This window comes from Furipterus horrens, unplaced genomic scaffold, assembly GCF_987537825.1.
Source record: "Furipterus horrens unplaced genomic scaffold, mFurHor1.1.pri manual_scaffold_5, whole genome shotgun sequence".
In the NCBI taxonomy this organism is placed as follows: Eukaryota; Metazoa; Chordata; class Mammalia; order Chiroptera; family Furipteridae; genus Furipterus; species Furipterus horrens.
Window position 1 is genome coordinate 28,206,296 of NW_028327175.1, and position 18,707 is coordinate 28,225,002.

Below are 18,707 nucleotides of genomic sequence, written 5' to 3' on the forward strand. Positions count from 1 at the left end.
GATGGGGATTATCTCTGAATTCAAGATGATGTCATCTTGAGGTCCTTAATTTAACTACATCTGCCAAGACCTTATTCTAAATAAGGTTACATTCTGATGTTCCAGATGGACATATATTTGGGGGGGGGGGATGCCATTAAACCCATTGCATCACCTGAAAAAAATAGAGAATGCCAATGAGGAAGGACTTTGGGAGAGTGACAAGCTTAGTTTGCACGTGTAGCCATGTCTATGGAATCTGCAGATGGAGAGGTGCAGAAGGCCAGTGAGTCGGGAGCTCAGGGAAGGAGTTTGGGTATCATTGCCTGTGTTTGGTAGCTGAGGATAGGTAAACTCATTTAAGAAGAACATGTACAATAAGAAAAGCAGTAGGCTGAAAGTGGACCTTCAAGGAATGCCAATAATTAAGAAGAAGTAGAGGAGTTAGGGTCCACTAAGGATACTAGAAAGTGGTCCTACAGGTGGGAGGAGAACCATGAACCAGTGCTGTTACTGGGACAAGGGAATAGAAGGTTTCAAGGAGAAACCCCAAGGTTAAGGATAGCAGTGAAAGTGAGATATCTGTTAGGTTCGAAGGTGTGTGGGCCATGATGTTTGTGTGAACTTGAATTAAAGAGAATCCTTCCATTTTATCCTGCCTTGCCTGATGAAGCAGCTTGTTTGTTTCTGTAATGACAGTTATAAGCAATGGACAAGACAATGAACAATGACTAGGCATGACTTAGCTGTGAGTGGGATGCTCTGAATTTGTGGCATTTGAATTTCAAGATAATTACCTTAACTGGGTAGGGCAATACCCAGAAGAGATCTAATTTCCCCTTACGAACTTCTGTCTGCTCTAATGCTCCTAATTATCAAAATTATAATGTTGTTGGAGGGTAAAAAGTGACAGGAAACAAAATTATAGGAAATTAGGTTACAACAATATGCAGTTTAGGGCAGAAAAGTGGCAGCACAATTTTATGCCATTGTCTGAGACAAATTACTGGGCTGTACGAAACATTGATCTGCAATGATATTTCTCATGAAGGTTCAAGGCAGTGGTCTTGCATGCTCTGAGTTGATTAGCCACGGTTTGTTTCTCCGGTCCTAAATTAATTGGCAGATTCTCAAGTGTTTTGTACATCCAGCTTTCTTTGAATTAAGCTTTCATAATCTTTAAGTTCATGGTACTTTCATTTTCAGTTTATGAAAGAACTAGAAATTTTGTTAATTCTGAAAGGTGGCTCTATATATCAAAGACCATCTGCAAGCCTTTTTTTTTTTTTTTTTTTTTTTGGCTTTGGGTCTGAGTTTGATGCACCCAGAACTTAATTAAACTGATTGAGTGTTAGTTGGGATAGGATGGTTTTGCTGCAGTAAGAAATAGCCCTAACACCTAAGTGACTTAACATCAGAGTTTATTCTCACTTATACTTCATATCCAACATAGTAGGTAGATGGCTGTGCCCACACAGTCATCAGCAGCTCAGGGTGATATAGGCTTCACCATTTTTTGGTGGTGCCATCTGGAACACATGGAATTCTAGGTGGTCACAGCAGGGGAAGAGACAAACTCTTTGCTACCTCAGTCAACTCACTGGCCAGAAGCTAGTCTGATGGTCCCTCAGTCCTCAAATGCAAGGACCTAAGATGTGCAGTCTTCCATTGGCAAGAGTAGGAGGAGAATGGGATATTGTGATGGCTAGTAATGTCCACTAGGGATTGATGTAGAGAGAGCATCAGTGATCCACACATTTCAGCACCAGCTAGTATTTAATGAACCCTCCCTCCTCACTGTAATACTGATTAGCTTTCCACCATATCACTGGTTTTCCAGCAAATCCTGCCCAGGGAACTACCTAGTTTTGGATATGTGCTCAGAGTACCAAATGACTCCATGCTACTGGAAACTTCCCTTCATAGAAATTGTGTCCAGGTAGCCTTTTTTTTTTTTTTTTAAATCCAGTGACCCTATACCCCTGTCATATTCTCTTTCTCATAATTGTAACTGGACGACACAGAGGCTGTCACTGAGCTGTGGGTTTAGGCACCTTCAGGCAGATTCAAGTTTCTGATTCTCAATACCATAAACCAGAAAGCCTAAGTGCTTTTATGAAATTAAGTCCCCTGCTGGTCCCATTCCCTGGACACATGTCCTTGTAGGGGAACCTGGTCTACTATCAAATTTCCTGGAACAGGGCTTAGAACCCAATTCTCCTTGTTTATTCTTTGGTTGTCTCTCAGTATTTAAAAAAAAATTATTATTCTAATTTTTGTTCTGTTCATTTTCTAATTAATAGAAAAGACGATTTTTTTCACAAAGCCATTTCTTTTTTTGTAACAGTAAGAATTGATTAGTGAGAACTTTGATTGTACTAATTGAGATGCTGGTTTAAGAAATAGTTTGATCTTCCTAAAAATGCATTGATTTTCAGACCAAGAAGAGCCCTAGAGGTGACCACACCCTCACCATTCACAGTGGTTTGCATTGAACCTTTCTGTAGGGATCTATGTGATGTTGAGAATGGTATGTAACAGCCCAAGTTTTCAGATTTCCCAAGTGTGAAATTTGGGACTTGGACTTGATTATCTAAGAGGTTTCCAAACCTCTTATTTCCAAATTTCTTTACAATGATTCTTTACAATGTGGGAGAGAGAAAGACAGGTTGGGGAGTTTGTCCCAGACTTACACAGCTACTAAAAATGTAGGACCCCCAACCTCAGAATTGTAAGTCCAGTGTGCTTGTAACATTCTAAGAAGTTAACTGGTTTAACTTTAAGACTAGACTCCTATCTGAGGCATTAATTTCATTGTTATTCAAAACATAACTCTAATCAATATTTGTTAGATATAAAGGGCAACATGAGAAAAATGATTTTCTAAAAGTTCCCTGGACTATCAGTACAAGTCCTGTCGAAGGCTATATTTAGAATACTCTCAGGCTCCATTTGCTATGATGACGTCTCTCTCTCTCTCTCTCTTTTATGGTGACCTTCATATTTATAATAACTATGTTTCCAATATTTTTATCTTAGTAGCACAACAATATAAATTTACCCAGTTGTTCCCATGCAAGATGTTGAGATTTTATCATGGGGACTAAATGCCCAGCTTATCTGAAATGTTTGGGGGAGCTTGAGGGAAACAGAGCTGGTGGGCAAGTTTGGGGGAGATTAGAGATTGCTGGCTGGGGTGGTTGGAAATGAACTGGAGAAGGGCATTTGGGATATGAATTTGATTTAGATTTCTCTATACAGAAGGCCATAATAATTTGGAAATTGTGACTGTGTGGTGGGAGGAAGATAGAGTTCAGTTTAACTTAAGTTGAGACTTGAGAGCAGGAACTCAAAGAGTAACCACGATTTTAAGGGTAATGTTTAACTTGTGCTTAGAGAGTCCCTACTTGAACCCCTTTCCAACCATTTTCCTCTCCACCAGGGGAGGAGTATATGGGCAAAAAGGTAGTGGCCACCTTTAGTTCTTACCCTACTTTGTAGACCTGGTACTAGGTATCAAGGCCCTGGAATTCCTTGTCTAAGCAGTCCTGATCCTGCTTTCCAGGCCTGTACTGTTGTTTTTCTTCCTCAGGTTTGTCCCATGGAGAGTGGCCCACTCCATTGGTACATATGTCCTCAGTCCCCAAGAGTGGCTGAGGTTTATCTGGTTAAAAGAATAAGGGGTGGTTGGAGCATAGATGTGAGGGCAGAGATATTCAAACAAATGCATGTGAGCAACTTGGAGAAATTAAAGAAATTTTAAACTTGAACTTGACCTTTCAGGTCATTTCAAGGTATAATTGAGATGGTAGTAGAATAGAAAATAATTTATTTAAAGGTTTGTTGGTTTGATGAAAATCTTGTACCTATTTAGACATAAAAACCTGAGCCTCTGTTGTATGTACTCTTGCCTTGGGCCCTGAGAATGATGGGGGTGTGCCAGTTATTCAAAATACTTAAAAAGATAGAGGAACGTCAAATGATCTCTTGCACTCTTTAAGTACATATTTGCGTTTAAATAATTGATGTGTTTATCACATGTGTTATCAGCTAGTCACTAAGTTTGATTCTTAAAGACCTCTCTATCAATGTATGTTTATCAGCCTACATAGGAGGTCTGTCCAGAAAGTATCCAGCCATGTACTATGAAAAATAGAGACATTTATTGAAGTTACAAGATACAAGAAACATTGTACATAGGACAATGATGCCTCAGTTCTCTTCAAAGTAAGCACCTTGGGACCTCACACAATTCTCTCGATTGCCATCAGCTGCTCCGTTGTGTTTTTCTGAATCTCAAGGGCGATTTTAGTTTTGGGAAAAGCCATAAGTCGCAGATTGTAGATCTGGGCTGTAACAGGGCTGAGTCACCTGGGTGATTTGATGTTTTGCTAAAACACTCTGCATGAGACATGATGCTTGAGCAGGTGCATTGTTGTGAAGAAGCTGCTAATCGCCAGTTGCCCATAGCTGCGGCCTTCTGAATCATCTGAATAGTTTCTGTGGAGGAATGTTCAATCTTAATGCAAAATTTGATGCAGATTCCTTGCTCTACTTTCCCAGTCATTTCAAATGTGACAGCCACACAGTATACACGCTCAATAGCATTTACCACCCCCACTGACTAGGGCAGTGAAGTCATCATTGTTCATGCATATACATTCCAGTCCATTCTCCTTGGCTGCCAGGTTATGTGGATGTCAAGCAAACTGTTCTCGTTATATTAACAATGGTTGAACGTTTTCTGGACAGTTTTCTTTTTTAAAAAAAAAATTAAATCTATTGGGTTGACATTGGTCAATAAGCTTATGTAAGTTTCAAGTGTATAATTCTATGATACATCACCTATATATTGCATTGTGTACCCACCGTTCAAAGTCAAATTTTCTTCTGTCACATGTAATTGGCCCCTTTTACCCTTCGCTACACCCCCAGCCCCCTTCCCTCTGGTAACCACGATGCTGTTGTGTTTGTCTATGAGTTTTTATTTGTTTGTTTTTCTTGTTTGTTCATTTCTTGCTTTCAGTTTTATAGCCACATATAGGTGAAATCATATGGTTCTTAAGTTTTCTGTCTGACTTATTTTGCTTAGCATGATATATCAGTCCATATAGTTTCTCTCCAAACTTGAAAGTGAAATAGCCCCAGATAAAATAGACTGGATCCTCTTGGGCAGCCTGTGTTCTCACCCTGCCCGGTTGGCAGGATATTGTAGAAACTAGTACTTTGTGCACCAGGCTGACTCTTCTATCAAGTGCCCATTCCTTCTTCTCTCCTCCCCAAATATCAACTTCACTGTCATGTCTGAGTCCTGAGAAGTCTCCTAAAGCTTTATGGTAGGAGAAGGGCAATAAAGATAACAGCTGACACTGACCGTGGGCCAAAACTACAGAATTTGTGGTGACCAGATCAAAATGAAAATACTAGATTCCTTGTTTAAAAGTGATTAGGAATTTCAGATAAGACAACAGTGCATTAAACCTAGTGTGGGGCCTTCTAAGCATGAGGCCATGTGACTGCTTAGGTAGCAAACCCATGAAGCCTGTTGTGGGTTAACTTTTTAATGCTCATAACAACATTTTGAGATATTACTATCCCTGTTTTACAGATGGGAATGCTGAGGTACAGAAGGATAACTTAACTAGTCTAAGGTCACAGGGTTGAAATGCAGCACGGCTGAGTTTGGGATGCAGGCATTCTTGGTTCCAATGTGCGCACTGAACCAGCACCTGCACTTCCTCTCTAGGGGTAGAGTGTTGACCCACACCTGCAGCCAACCTTAGTAAAACCCCTTCGTTAGGTGGCTGGACTCTTCCTCTGGAGTTTTCCCTCTGGTGTTGCTAGGCTGCCTATATTCTTTGCGCTTAACATCATAACCTCCATTATGAAAACAAATCTCTATAGCCAAGAATATGCTGACCCCCACCCCAGTAACTTATTGACTATCTATTCTTTTGTATTTTGAGCGTACCCTCTAGGGAGTTTCCTTTCACCACACATACACACAAACCAAGAGGCTTAATAAGGTTTTAAGCCAACAAAAATCAATCTTGTCTGTCCCAGAAGTGTTTACTGTTATGAAAATCAGATTTTCTCCATATCATTATAGTAACAAAATTACATTTCCTTTAAAATATTTTCCTTATTTTTGTCCCTTTATTTACTTTTATGGTTCTTTTCTTTCATTAATCTAAGTGTGAGAAATTTTATTCTAGATTGCTCCAGATTCCAAGCAATCATGATAAGCAAGAGTTTATTTTAATTCATTTTGATTCCCTTGATGCTTGAATACACTCAACATGCAATGAGTAGGTCACCATGAAGAAATGCCTTTGCCTGTTTTGTGAAAATGTACATCCTTTCCAATGAATTTTGCCAAGAAGTTAATCTTAACATCAAGAAATACGGCTCGGCAAATGAAAAATATTACATTTTGTTCTTTGGGAGTGCACCTCAGCAGCGCTCCTCAGATACTTGAAGCGAAGCCTAACTATTATTAGAACAATTAATTGACTAATTTTGCAGCATCCATATCAGAAAACTTTTATGTTACATGTATCTTCTTTCTAATGACATTGGAATTTTGGGTAAGTGACTAATTAGAATAATGATGACTACTTGAGACTCTTTTGCTGCGACTAATTACAGGATAATAGGAGTGTATCTTGTATGTTCACGTATTTTTTTTTTTCCAGTTCCTCCAGTTTGAATGCTAAAGAGTATCTCTAAACTGGCTTGAAAGTTGAGGGAATGGAAGCAGAAGCAAGGATGGAAGGAAAAAGAAATCTCCTTGGGAAAGGTTAAAATAAATTAAGTAGATCTGATTAGTAAAAGAAGACAGCTACATTGCAAGAAGATGTTAAATGTTTTGTACAAATCATTTTATGTTGATTAAACAGTACACTGTAATTTCTTTTCTAAATTGAATGGGCTACAGTGACAAATGGTATTTGGCCCACCCTGAACAATAACATCTCTCTGAAGACCTTTACTACAAATTGAGAATTTTAAATTAGAGGAAGGAACAACAACGCATGGTGTTGCTTAGCAACCATTATATGTTAGTAATAGAGACTCCAAATGGATAAGTTCAAAGTACAGATAAACTAATTACCTGGGGCCAAATTTAACACATTTTCAAAGGTTGAACCTATGCCAGTATCATTTTATTCATATATTTATGCCAAAAAGAGAGATTTTCACGGTTGTGATGATTTGTGACTTGGGTTGTGGCTCTTGAATCAGTACCCCCTGGGTGGCTAGAAGTGGCTTTAATTTGAGAGCATGAGGATGGTGAAGGGAGGTCAGGAACTGGATGGGTTCCCAGCTTCAGATGGTCAGTTAGGTCTTCACAGTTGTCTGCTGCTTTCTGTGGATAATATGTTGCCTCAGAAAAGCAGAGGTAGGTGAAGGTTCTAGTTCCTGTTCTCTAACCTCATTATCAAGTGTAGACAATGAAAGCAAGTCTCAGAATGAATTCAGCCAGCAAACAAGCTTTCTTTAGCCAGGAGCACAAAAGCTGTCCTTGGAAACTCAGGGAAGACTCAATGATCTGTCCTTATAATCGCTGGAGGTCAAGACCACATATAAGAATCCTTAGCAATTTTGTGGACTCCAAGAACTAATGGCGTCATAAGCGTGGTGTTTAGACTCTTGTACTCTGCTTATGTCTTGGCAGTGGGGTCTGAGATATATTTCTAGCCAATTCACAGAACTTGAAACCATTCACTTAACCAACAAAAAATTATTTCTAGCATCCTCTGTGCTAATTACGAAACCCTCTGATAAGAGTCAACCTGTGACAGTTGAAGGCTCTGCACGGTGGGCTTCTGAAAAGGGTCTTTCAAATATAAAGGGACTGCCCCAAAGTACATATTCTTGATTGGGGTATTTAAAACATTGGCAAACCATTCCCAGGTTGTAGATTAAGACTGATTCATGCACACTTGTGTATTTTACTGAATCTAAGGTGACATCACTTGTAAGACACACCGCTATTTTATGTATCCCCAAAAAAGAAATCTTTTCAATAAAACTGATACAGTACTTCTCACTTTAAAAATTTTTAGTTATTGAAGGAGTCTTTTTAGATTAGTCTTAGATTTTCACTACATGTTGAGCATGTTCATAGATTAAGAAGAAAAAAATATGAGTGAAGAATAGCTTCCAGTTTTCCTAAAATAACAAAGATACAAACAAAATCCCTCATATCCAAAATTTGACTTTTTTTAATTTTAATTTTTGAATTAAAAAAAAATTCAAATACTATCATGACTTAAAAAGTCTTTTTTTTCCCCTTAACCTAATGTAGTTCTTTGTGACGTTAAGGACAGTGATGATGTACATTTTCTCAGAGTAACTAAAAGCCATTGGTGCTGGCTCTTACCTGGCTCTGCCATAATGTAGACCTAGCAGGGGTGAATCTAGGTGATGTGGGGCCTAAAGTTTAAAAATTTTGTGCTTTAAAAAAAGAGCATAAAATTGCAAATACAAAATTAGGTATAGTCATAATTATTTGGAATGAGAACATATATTACAAAACATTACAAATTTGTGAAGTCAAATTTATAACCAAAGGCTGTCAAATACCACACACATTTCAAAATACCAAAACAAAAACACAAATACTGTCATAAATTGGCTGTTTGGCTCACCTCTATGATGCTATTTTCCTTACATTTTTTGGCTGCATACTCAGTGACTGCTACATTGTATTGAGCTATATAATAGTTATCAAATTGACTTATTATTGTTCAATAGGAGAAGCAGTCTTGTCATTGGAACATTTGACTCTCTGGACCACTTCACTGCTCTGGTACAATTTTGTATATGTTTCATCTGGGACTGCCAGAGTCTGTTAGGACAAGATGCTATAGTTACACTAAAAAGCCGTATTGCATGCTGGAATGTGTAAAACTCCACCCATGGACAGGTTTGTAGTTCTTATATTTTTAAGTGCTGTTGCATGTTTGTCCTCTTAAAACAGAGGAATTCTAATAACTTGTGTGATTTTCATAAAAAGATATTGTTTGTTTCTAGTTGTTAACATTTCATTTTTGAGTTTCTCCAGAGAAGAGCACTTCCATTTGCTTTTGGACTGGTGGTAACAGAGCCCTCTCAACAATTTTACATCTTTGTTGACTGGAGACATTTGCACAGACTAGCTCTTGACTCTGTACATTTCCAACCTTGTTCTTCCTCCACTACTGCTCTGTTGGAGGTGTTGGAGCTGTATTAGTCTGCTTCAGCTGCCATAACAAAACACCAGACAGCGCTGCTGAAACAAGAAATTTATTTCTCACATTTATAGATTTTGAAAGTCCAAGATCAAAGTTTTACAGGGTTGATTTCTCCTGAAGCATCTGTTCTTGCATGGCAGGTTACTGTCTTCTTGCTGTACCCTCACATGTCCTTTTCTCTGTGCACATTTATTGTTGGTGTCTTTGCCTTTAAAATTTTATTTATTTATTTTTAGAGAGAGGGGAACAGAGGGAGAAAGAGAGAGACTGTCACATCAATGTGTGGTTGCCTCTCACATGGCACCAAAGAGGGACTGGCCTGTAACCCAGGTACATGCTCTGAATGGGAATTGAACTGGCGACCCTTTGGTTTGCAGGCTGGTGCTCAATCCACTGAGCCACACCAGCCAGGGCTCTTCCTTTTTTTAAAATAAAAGACACTTGTCCTACTAAATTATGGCCTCACTCTTTTTGCCTCATTTAACTGTCATTGCCTCCTTAAAGGCTCTGTCTCTAAGAGTGGTCACACTGGGGGCTATGGCTTCAGCTTATGAATTTGCATGGGACACAATTCAGTCCATTATAGGGGCCACAGATAATATTTGGGTTGGAGTATGACCTCTGGCCCTACACCTTAGTGCCTTGCTGGGTAAGTCGATGCAGTGGGTTCTGGGGAATATCTGGAAAAGATTGTTCCTATAATGAGATGGCTAGTGATGACTTTGTTAAACTTCTAAGTGATCTTGAGCCATGAAAATATCATCACACTTCAACTATCAACAAAATGCCCTTTTTCTAAGGGAAAAGAAATAAGGACAACTGTAACAACATAATCAATAAAACATACTTTAAAAAAATGCTGTGTTTCTCCTGTTCAACTTCCCCATAAAAAGGACCCTGAGATGCCCGCAGTCATCCCACCACTTCTGGGCATGAGGAGAAACAAGACGGGGATGCCCCACAGTACAAGGAGGTAATTGTCTTCACCAATATTGGTTAAATCTTTTACCTTTGCAAATTTCATGTGTACAAATACGCTGTTGGGAAGCATCTCAGGGTCTTGGTAGGTCCCATCCAAGTGAAGAGTCCCAAAGCTTAAGTTTTATTAGTTCCATGGTAAATCCATCTCTGGGAACTAACTTAGTTCTGATGCCAACTATGGGAAAATTCCAAAACACACTCCATTCACCTTTTTCCAACTCCTCCCTATAACCATTCGCCTTTCAGGGATTAAAGAGTATTCTACTTCACCTGTGGGATTTTCTTCTAAATTGCTAATATCTAACCTGAAATGAAAACAAAATTTTTTCAAGTTAAACCTTTTATTTTGAGGTAACTATAGATTCACATGCAGTTGTAGAAAATACTATAGAAAGGCCCTGTGCTTGTTTTACTCAGTTTCCCCCAATGGTAGCACCTTGCAAAATGACAACCAGGTATAGACATTAAAACAGTCAAGACAATTTTCAGCACAGTCAGGATCTCTCCCGTTGCCCTTTATAGCCACATCTTTCCTCCCACCCCCATCTTGCCTTAATCCTTGGCAACCACTAATCTGTTCTCCATTTCTAAACTTTGGTCATTTGAGAATGTTATATAAATGGGTCATACAGCATGTAACCTTTTCAGGAGTCACCCCGCCCCCACTCCATTCAGCATAATTCTCTGGGGATTTTTATAATTTGTCTGCCATCTTCTCTCCACCATTCAGGGTCTTTTTATATTTGTTTTAAATAAATGTCTAGGGTTTTTAGTTGTACATAGTGGAAGGAATCAGGAAAAATGCATCTATTTCCTTCTTGGCAGCAAAAGTCCACCCTGCAGTTTTTGATGCTAGTAGTTTTAATGTTTGCTCATATGCAAGCAGTGACAATGACAAAAGGCCAGCTGCCTGGTCAGAAGCAAAGTCAGAGATGATAATATATGAAAAAAAATTCTTAGAATGATATACAGCATATTCTCTAGTCTCTACCAAAGTCTCTTCCTCTTAGTTACAGACCATATAGCAGGTAATCTCTCAATTATCCATACTTTACAGCTCACCAGTACTCTGTTCTCTTCATTTCTGTTTCCTAGTCTGAAGGTATTAAAATCACAAGGATATTAAACTTGGCTAACATATAGCAGAGCAACTGAGAGGTTTGTGCACACAGTTTGGCTTTCCTAGAAGCAGGCTCTGCGAAGGAGTTGAGTGTGCAGGATATTTATTTGGGTGAGTCTTGGACATCAACCTCTGTAAGAGGAAGCAGGATGGGGCAGTTCTGCGGAGGGGTGTACAGTCAGCCAGGCAGCTCTGTGCAGCTGAGGCCGCCCTGAAGGGACTGACCACTGAGGGCTGTCTGTCCACAGCACTCTGAGCTACTGGGAAACCGGTTCTTTATTGAAGGCGCTCCAGGCAGTGGCTTGCAGCACCCTCCATGGTATGGCAATAAATATGCATACATTAAAAATACATTCTCACGCTGGCTGATGTGGCCCAGTGGGTTGAGTGTCGACCTGCAAACCAAAAGGTTGCTGGTTCAATTCTCAGTCAGGGCACATGCCTGGGTTTCAGGCCAGGTCCTCAGTTGAGGGTATGTGAGAGGCAACCAATTTATGTTTCTCTCATACATCGATCTTTCTCTTGCTCTCTTTCTCCCTCCCTTCCCCCTCTCTAAAAGTAAATAAATAAAATATTTTAAAAATTCATACTCAGGAGTATTTTACTATTTGGGGTGCATAATAAAAAAAACTGGGTAACAACATTCCTAGAAAGCTGATTCCTTGTAGGAAAAATAACAATATCTCAGTTAACGATGAATCATAAATTCTGATCTGTTGGTCTAAGTTTTATTGGTCTTTAAGGTAGCTTTTTTCCTCCCTAAAAAGCATGACTTACTCTGTTTGGGGTTTTAGATTAATACTCAATTTATTCAATTAAAACATGTAAAGGTCTTGTTTCTCTTAAGCCTACAAGTCCCACTTATAAATCTTATTGTTCTTTTTATAAACCCAGTGAACTTAATCCTATTCAAGGGTGCTTTTATTAGCGTTCCAGTTGAACATACAAAACTACATTAAATAATCAGCCCCATTTACAACTTGCTTAATTAAATTCCTTTAAACATTTTTACTGCATTTATAAATATAATGTATTTGATTTCTCCTCTGTAGTTAATGTAATAAATTAAACTTATGGGATATAGTAAATCTCAAGTTCTCTTAAGCATCCCAATGCTGTTTATAGACCTAGCCAAATTTTCTTAAACCTTTCAGCTTAAAATCTCAAGACTAAAATAAATCGCTCATTTTAATAAAATCACCAAGCTAAACCACTCATTCTGATAGACCAAGTTATCAAAAAACACTTTAAATATCAAATACACACATAGGTTGCTCCTCTGTGTAACATACAAGCATCAATATTCTACCCTTCTGCTGAGAACTGGCCTGTTCTATTGTCAGAAACTCTTAGGTTCGTTTAGTGGGTGGTGATGACTCCAGCACGTTATAGAGAAAGCAGATCTCAAATCAAACTCGCCCTCTGCGTGGATATTATTAAACAAACTCTTATCAAGTCTGTGAGCTCAGTGACATCGAGTTCTCTGTCTTGTGGGTGATCTGACCACATTGCACAGTAAGTTCATTGAGGAAGATTTGAAATTATCCACAGGCCAGACTTCTCCCAACTCAGTGGTTGGGAGCAGGAGTCTTTTTTTTTCTTTTTTAAAAGACTTAATTAATTTATTTTTTGAGAGAGGGAAAAGGAGGGAGAAAGAGAAGGAGAGAAACATCGACGTGTGAGATAAACATTCATTGGTTGCCTCTCACAATCGGAGACCTGACCTACATGCTTGACCTACAATCCAGGCATGTGCCCTGACCAGGAACCAAACCTGTGACTTTTCGGTTTGTGATATGACAGCCAATCCACTGAGCCACACCATTCAGGGCAGGATGCAGGAGTCTTAAGACATCAAATGGTGGCATTACCTACTGGGTTCCTCTTCTCTCCTATTTATAAGTGTGAGGACTGTTAGTAACATATTTTATTCAGTCACATAGCTTGAACACCACGAATTTCATCAACAAGATCCTTTTTCTATATTAATTAGAAAATCCTTGGATATTCATGGAGATTTGGGTGGCTGAAGCTCTTGGTGTGTGGATTTGCTGGTGAGAATGCTGACCATAGGTTGGGGTCCTCCATGAGGTCACTGACTGTGCCAAAGGTGTAACTTAAGCCAACATATCATAGCATTGCACGTTTATGTAAAAGTAATCTAAGATAGATTATAACATGTTAATGCCTTCCAAGGGTTAAAAGATACCCCCAAAAGTAGTTTTAGCATTTGCTATAGACTGAATTTTGCCCCCCACCACCTTCAATTTATATGTTGACATTCTAATTGAAGTGTGATTGTATTAGGAGGTGAGGCCTTTGGGACATGAGGAGGTTTAAATGGGGTCACAAAGGTGGGGTCCCTATAATGAGATTAGTGCCCTTGTAACAAGAGACAGCAGAGACCTTCCTCCCTCTTTCTCTCCACATTAGTACACAGTGAGAGAACACTGTCTTCAGACCAGGAAGAGGGTCTTCACCAGAATCAGACCATGTTGGCACCTTGATCTTAGACTTTCATCCCTAAGTACTGTGAGAAATGAATTTCTGTTGTTTAAGCCATCCAGTCTATGGTAGTTTGTTATGACAGCCTAAGCAGAGTAATGTACTGTTCCAGGTATAATGGGATCTCCATCCTCACCAGAAAGGTGTTGCTTCTCTTTGAGGAAATTTTGCCTGGGTTCCATGCGCTGGATGCCCAAGTCTTCTTGTGCTTCAGATGAAACTTTTTTATAGTCATCCATTGGAGGAATTTTGGGACTCCTATAGATGGCACCCTTCAAATAAGATCGTTTTACAGCTCACGTTCTAATGATTCAAATTAACTCTCACCAATTATTAAAGTAACTGTGAGTTGAGCAAAGCCCTCAGCTTCACTGAGATTGTGCTAATTTCCTTCCTTCCTTTGTTAGATTTTATATCTCTTTAGCTCTTTTAAGTCATTTTAATGGTTTCTATTTTCCTTATCAGAATTAGCACATAATCCTTCCCTCTCATTTGAGTCTGCAGTGAGTCTCATCCTACTTCCTTGAAAGCAAACTTTTTTTTAGGAATTATCTTTTGTTTTTGCTGTTTTATTCTTTAACCTTGGTTACAAAATGTTGGTCCGTGTAGAAAGACATATGCAATGTATGGTAGGAAGCATAGTAATACAAGAAACACTGGAATATTTTACAGAATCAAAGGAAGATCGAGCCACTGGGCCTAGGCAGGACAGGGCATAGGTCTTAGAAATAAAAACTCTGGACTACTGCTCTAGGGTGTGGCTGTCAACCTAGATTCAACTCCAACTCTCTTTTTCTGCATGTCTCCACCAGGGTTGAACTCCCAGGACAGAAAGTTTATTTGACCAAGTTTGGCCATATACTCCTAGGTTGTGGCAGGTTCTACATTTGAAGGTTCCATGGGGGGAAGTAGAGTTCCCCCAAAGAAGAAAGTGAAGTAGGCAAAATATACATACAGTGAATATTTCCCTCATGCTCTCCAAGCTAGGAGCTGCTGGTGGGACTTAGCTGGGGTTCCCTGCCCCTGTTCCCACTTGTTCTCAGGTGGGTTTCCCCTTCATTTGGCCACTGTAGGCCACCAGAATGTCCTATTCTTTGGCCTGTCTCACTTCACTATAGTGCATGAAAAATCCTTGAATTTGAATGTCATTTTCAATGTTTTCAACTTTCCATCATTGATACAGATTTTCTTTGGTCATCTGGTGCTAATTTTGAGAAGAAATTAAATTCAGTGCTTGAGTCATATTTGGAATTGTAGAAGATATGGGTATTTCTGGATCTGTTGGTGGAATAAATGGGGCAGGAAAGAAGTTGAATATAGCAAATTTTGCCAAGTAAGGAAAAATTTGGGGGAAAGCAAGTCAATAGAGTTTTAAATATTATGGATTTGGAGTTGTCCAGTAAGTCACTGCCAAGGTCAATTGGATTGCTTGACCTCTATTCCACTCAGAACATGGGTTTCTGCTCATTCTCTGATTCCCAGAAGTCAGGTTTTCACCATCTTCTTCATAAAAATTACAGCAAATATGAGAATAACTACCAGTTTTAGGAATTTATACAGCAGACAAACTTAGCACTTGATGTATTTTTTGCTTAATTTTCATTCCTTCAAGGTAGGTCTTTTCTGTCCTTGTTTTACAAGATGAGGAAACTGAAGCTTTGAGAAATTACCTCTGCTCAGTTTGATGTGGAGTTTTCCATCATCCTCCACGCTGCCTGGTGGTAGCTGACTGGAGAGGTAGGTGGTCAAGGGGCTAAGAGGAGTCTGCCTGCCAGATTTGAATCTTGGCTCCATCATTTACTGGCTGTGTTACCTAGCGAGTCCCTTAACCACTCTCAGCCTCAGTTTCCCCATCTGTAAAATGAGGGTAATCAGAACTTACCTAGACTGCAGCTTCAACCTGAGTCTTGGCTTCTTGCCTTTCTCCCCGAGCAACATGAGCTTCAGCACACGCTCCAGCTTCTCCACAAACTACCGGAGCCTGGGCTCTGTGCAGTCTCCCAGCCACCGGGTCCGGCGGGCCAGCAGTGCAGCCAGCGTCTATGCAGGCGCTGGGGGCTCGGGCTCCCGGATCTCGGTGTCCCACTCCACCAGCGTGCAGGGCAACTGGGGATCTGGGGGCCTGGCTGCAGGGATGGCTGGGGGTCTGGCAGGCATAGGGGGCATCCAGAGCGAGGAGGAGACTATGTAATGCCTGAATGACTGCCTGGCCTCCTACCTGGAGAGGGTGAGAAGCCTGGAGGCTGAGAATCGGAGACTGGAGAGCAAAATCCGGGAACACCTAGAGAGGAAGGGACCCCAGGTCAGAGACTGGGCACATTATTTCAAGATCATCGAGGACCTGAGGGCTCAGATCTTTGCAAATTCTGTGGACAATGCCCACATCGTTCTGCAGATTGACAATGCCCATCTTGCTGCTGATGACTTCAGAGTCAAGTATGAGATGGAGCTGGCCATGCGCCAGTCTGTGGAGAATGACATCAATGGGCTCCGAAAGGTCATTGATGACACCAACATCACTTGGATGCAGCTGCGGACGGAGATAGAGACTCTCAAAGAGGAGCTGCTCTTCATGAAGAAGAACCATGAGGAGGAAGTAAATGGTCTACAAAACCAGACTGCCAACTCCGGGCTGACTGTGGAGTTGGATGCCCCCAAATCTCAGGATCTCAGCAAAATCATGGTGGACAGCTGGGCCCAGTATGACGATCTGGCTCGGAAGAACCGAGAGGAGCTAGACAAGTACTGGTCCCATCAGATTGAGGAGAGCACCACAGTGGTCACCTTGCAGACCGCTGAGATGACACTCACAGAGCTGAGACATACAGTCCAGTCCTTGGAGACTGACCTGGACTCAATGAGAAATCTGAAGGCCAGTTTGGAGCACAGCCTGAGAGAGGAGGAGACGCGCTATGCCATGCAGATGGAGCAGCTCATGGGATCCTGCTGCACCTGGAGTCAGAGCTGGCCCAGACCCGGGCAGAGGGGCAGCGCCAGGCCCAGGAGTATGAGGCACTGCTGAACATCAAGGTCAAGCTGGAGGCTGAGATTGCCACCTACTGCCGACTACTGGAAGAAGGGGAGGACTTCGATCTTGTTGATGCCCTGGACAACAGCCACTCCTTACAAACCATCCAAAAGTCCACCACTCGCAGGATTGTGGCAAAGTGGTGTCTGAGGTCAACGACACCAAAGTTTTGAAGTGTTAAAGGCAGCAGAAGTGGGGGATCTTTTTGCAGGGCAGGAGGCCAATAAAAAGTTCAGAGTTCATTAAAAAAAATAAATTAAAAAGAACTTACCTAATATAGGGTCTTTGTAATAATTAACATATGGAAATCACTTAAGACAGTGCCTGGTTTTTCTGTAACAAGCATCTTATAAATGTTAGTTGTTATTTGTTTGCGTGTGGTATACTAAAGAGAATCATGGACTGTTTCTTCAAATAACATTTTTTTAGTCTTAAAAAGTTTTAAAATCTTTATTGTATTTTTCCATTACCATTTAGTCCCCTTATACCCCTTCCCCTCAGCAGTCGCCACACTGATGTCCATGCCTTTTTCCTTTTGCTTACTGCATAAAACAAAATACATAGGATTATAAATAAAAACAATTTTGTTAAAATGCAATTACCATATATATGTATTAAATTGGTGATTTCGTGATATATAGGCTTTTTTATTACCATATTAAAAGAAAGCTCAAGCTCTCATGGCAGGTGTAACAGCTACCTGAATTTTGAAATAGTGGTGAGAGTAAATATTTTGAGATATCTGCACAGACTGTAATGTGATATGAAAATATCTGTGATTTCTCTTGGCCACAGAGTCTCTGAGACTGCTGTGGTTTGTTGCCTGCACTCACATTTGAAGGAAATGCTAAATTTCTATTAGAGGTTAGTGAAAATAAAGATGTAATTTTTTCTCCCACCTAAGTTTGTGAATCCCCTGAATTCATGGCACCCAAATAATGTCTAAGATTCTGTTATGTGAAGGTACATGCATAGTAGATTCCTATGAGGCAGGTCAGAGGCTGGGAAAGATGACTTTCTAAATAAGAGCTTCCAATATTCCTTTTCTGGGAAGGTCTCCCAGAGACTGTGGACATTAGAAAATTCCTCTCAAGCCCTGGCTGGTGTGGCTCAGTGGATTGAGTGCTGATCTGCAAACCAAAAGGTCACTGGTTCGATTCTGTCAGGGCACATGGCTAGGTTGCAGGCCAGGGTTGAGGACCAGGTCCCCGGTTGAGGGAGTACAAGAGGCAATCACACATTGATGTTTCTCTCCTTCTCTTTCTCCCTCCCTTCCTCTCTCTCTAAAAAGTACATAAATAAAATCTTTTTTTTTTTTTTTTAAAGAAAATTCTTCTCAAAAGGGCAAACATTCACCGTAGAGGCAACTTCTGTGATATAGGGAAGCAGCATGACGTTGTGTTCTTATGCCCACGAGCAAGGTGAGGGTTGGTATAGTTCATTTTGGGCCTGGATTTCTTTCAGAGATTCTTGCAGGCAGACGGGGTGTGAATTTCCTGTGAAAATGCAGCGGATTAAATATGTCACGTCCTGGCTTATCACCTACAATGAAATGGACTGGAGGAAGGGGGGATGATTTAACACCACTCTCAATGGCACATTTAAGATTTATGTGGATAATCATTTGATGATGAGAGTGATAAATTATCACATTTATTATTGCACATAGAAAGTTCCTTCATGAATTCTCTGGGTTCTCACAATTCCACTCTATGCTTGAGACAAGGTGAACAGTTTTTAGATTTAATTAGAGAGTACTAGAAAGATAAATTTAGGAGGTGTAAAACATCAATAGTACTACATATAAAAATTAAAAGAAAAAATGGAGAACATTTGTTTTCTCTAAAGACAAATC

The 18,707-nt window shown here is 40.2% G+C and overlaps 1 pseudogene; it reads left to right on the plus strand.

The window, feature by feature from the left end:
• The first annotated feature begins 15,760 nt into the window (after positions 1-15,760).
• Positions 15,761-17,033, plus strand: LOC150008312 (keratin, type I cytoskeletal 18 pseudogene; annotated as a pseudogene).
• Positions 17,034-18,707: the final 1,674 nt, after the last annotated feature.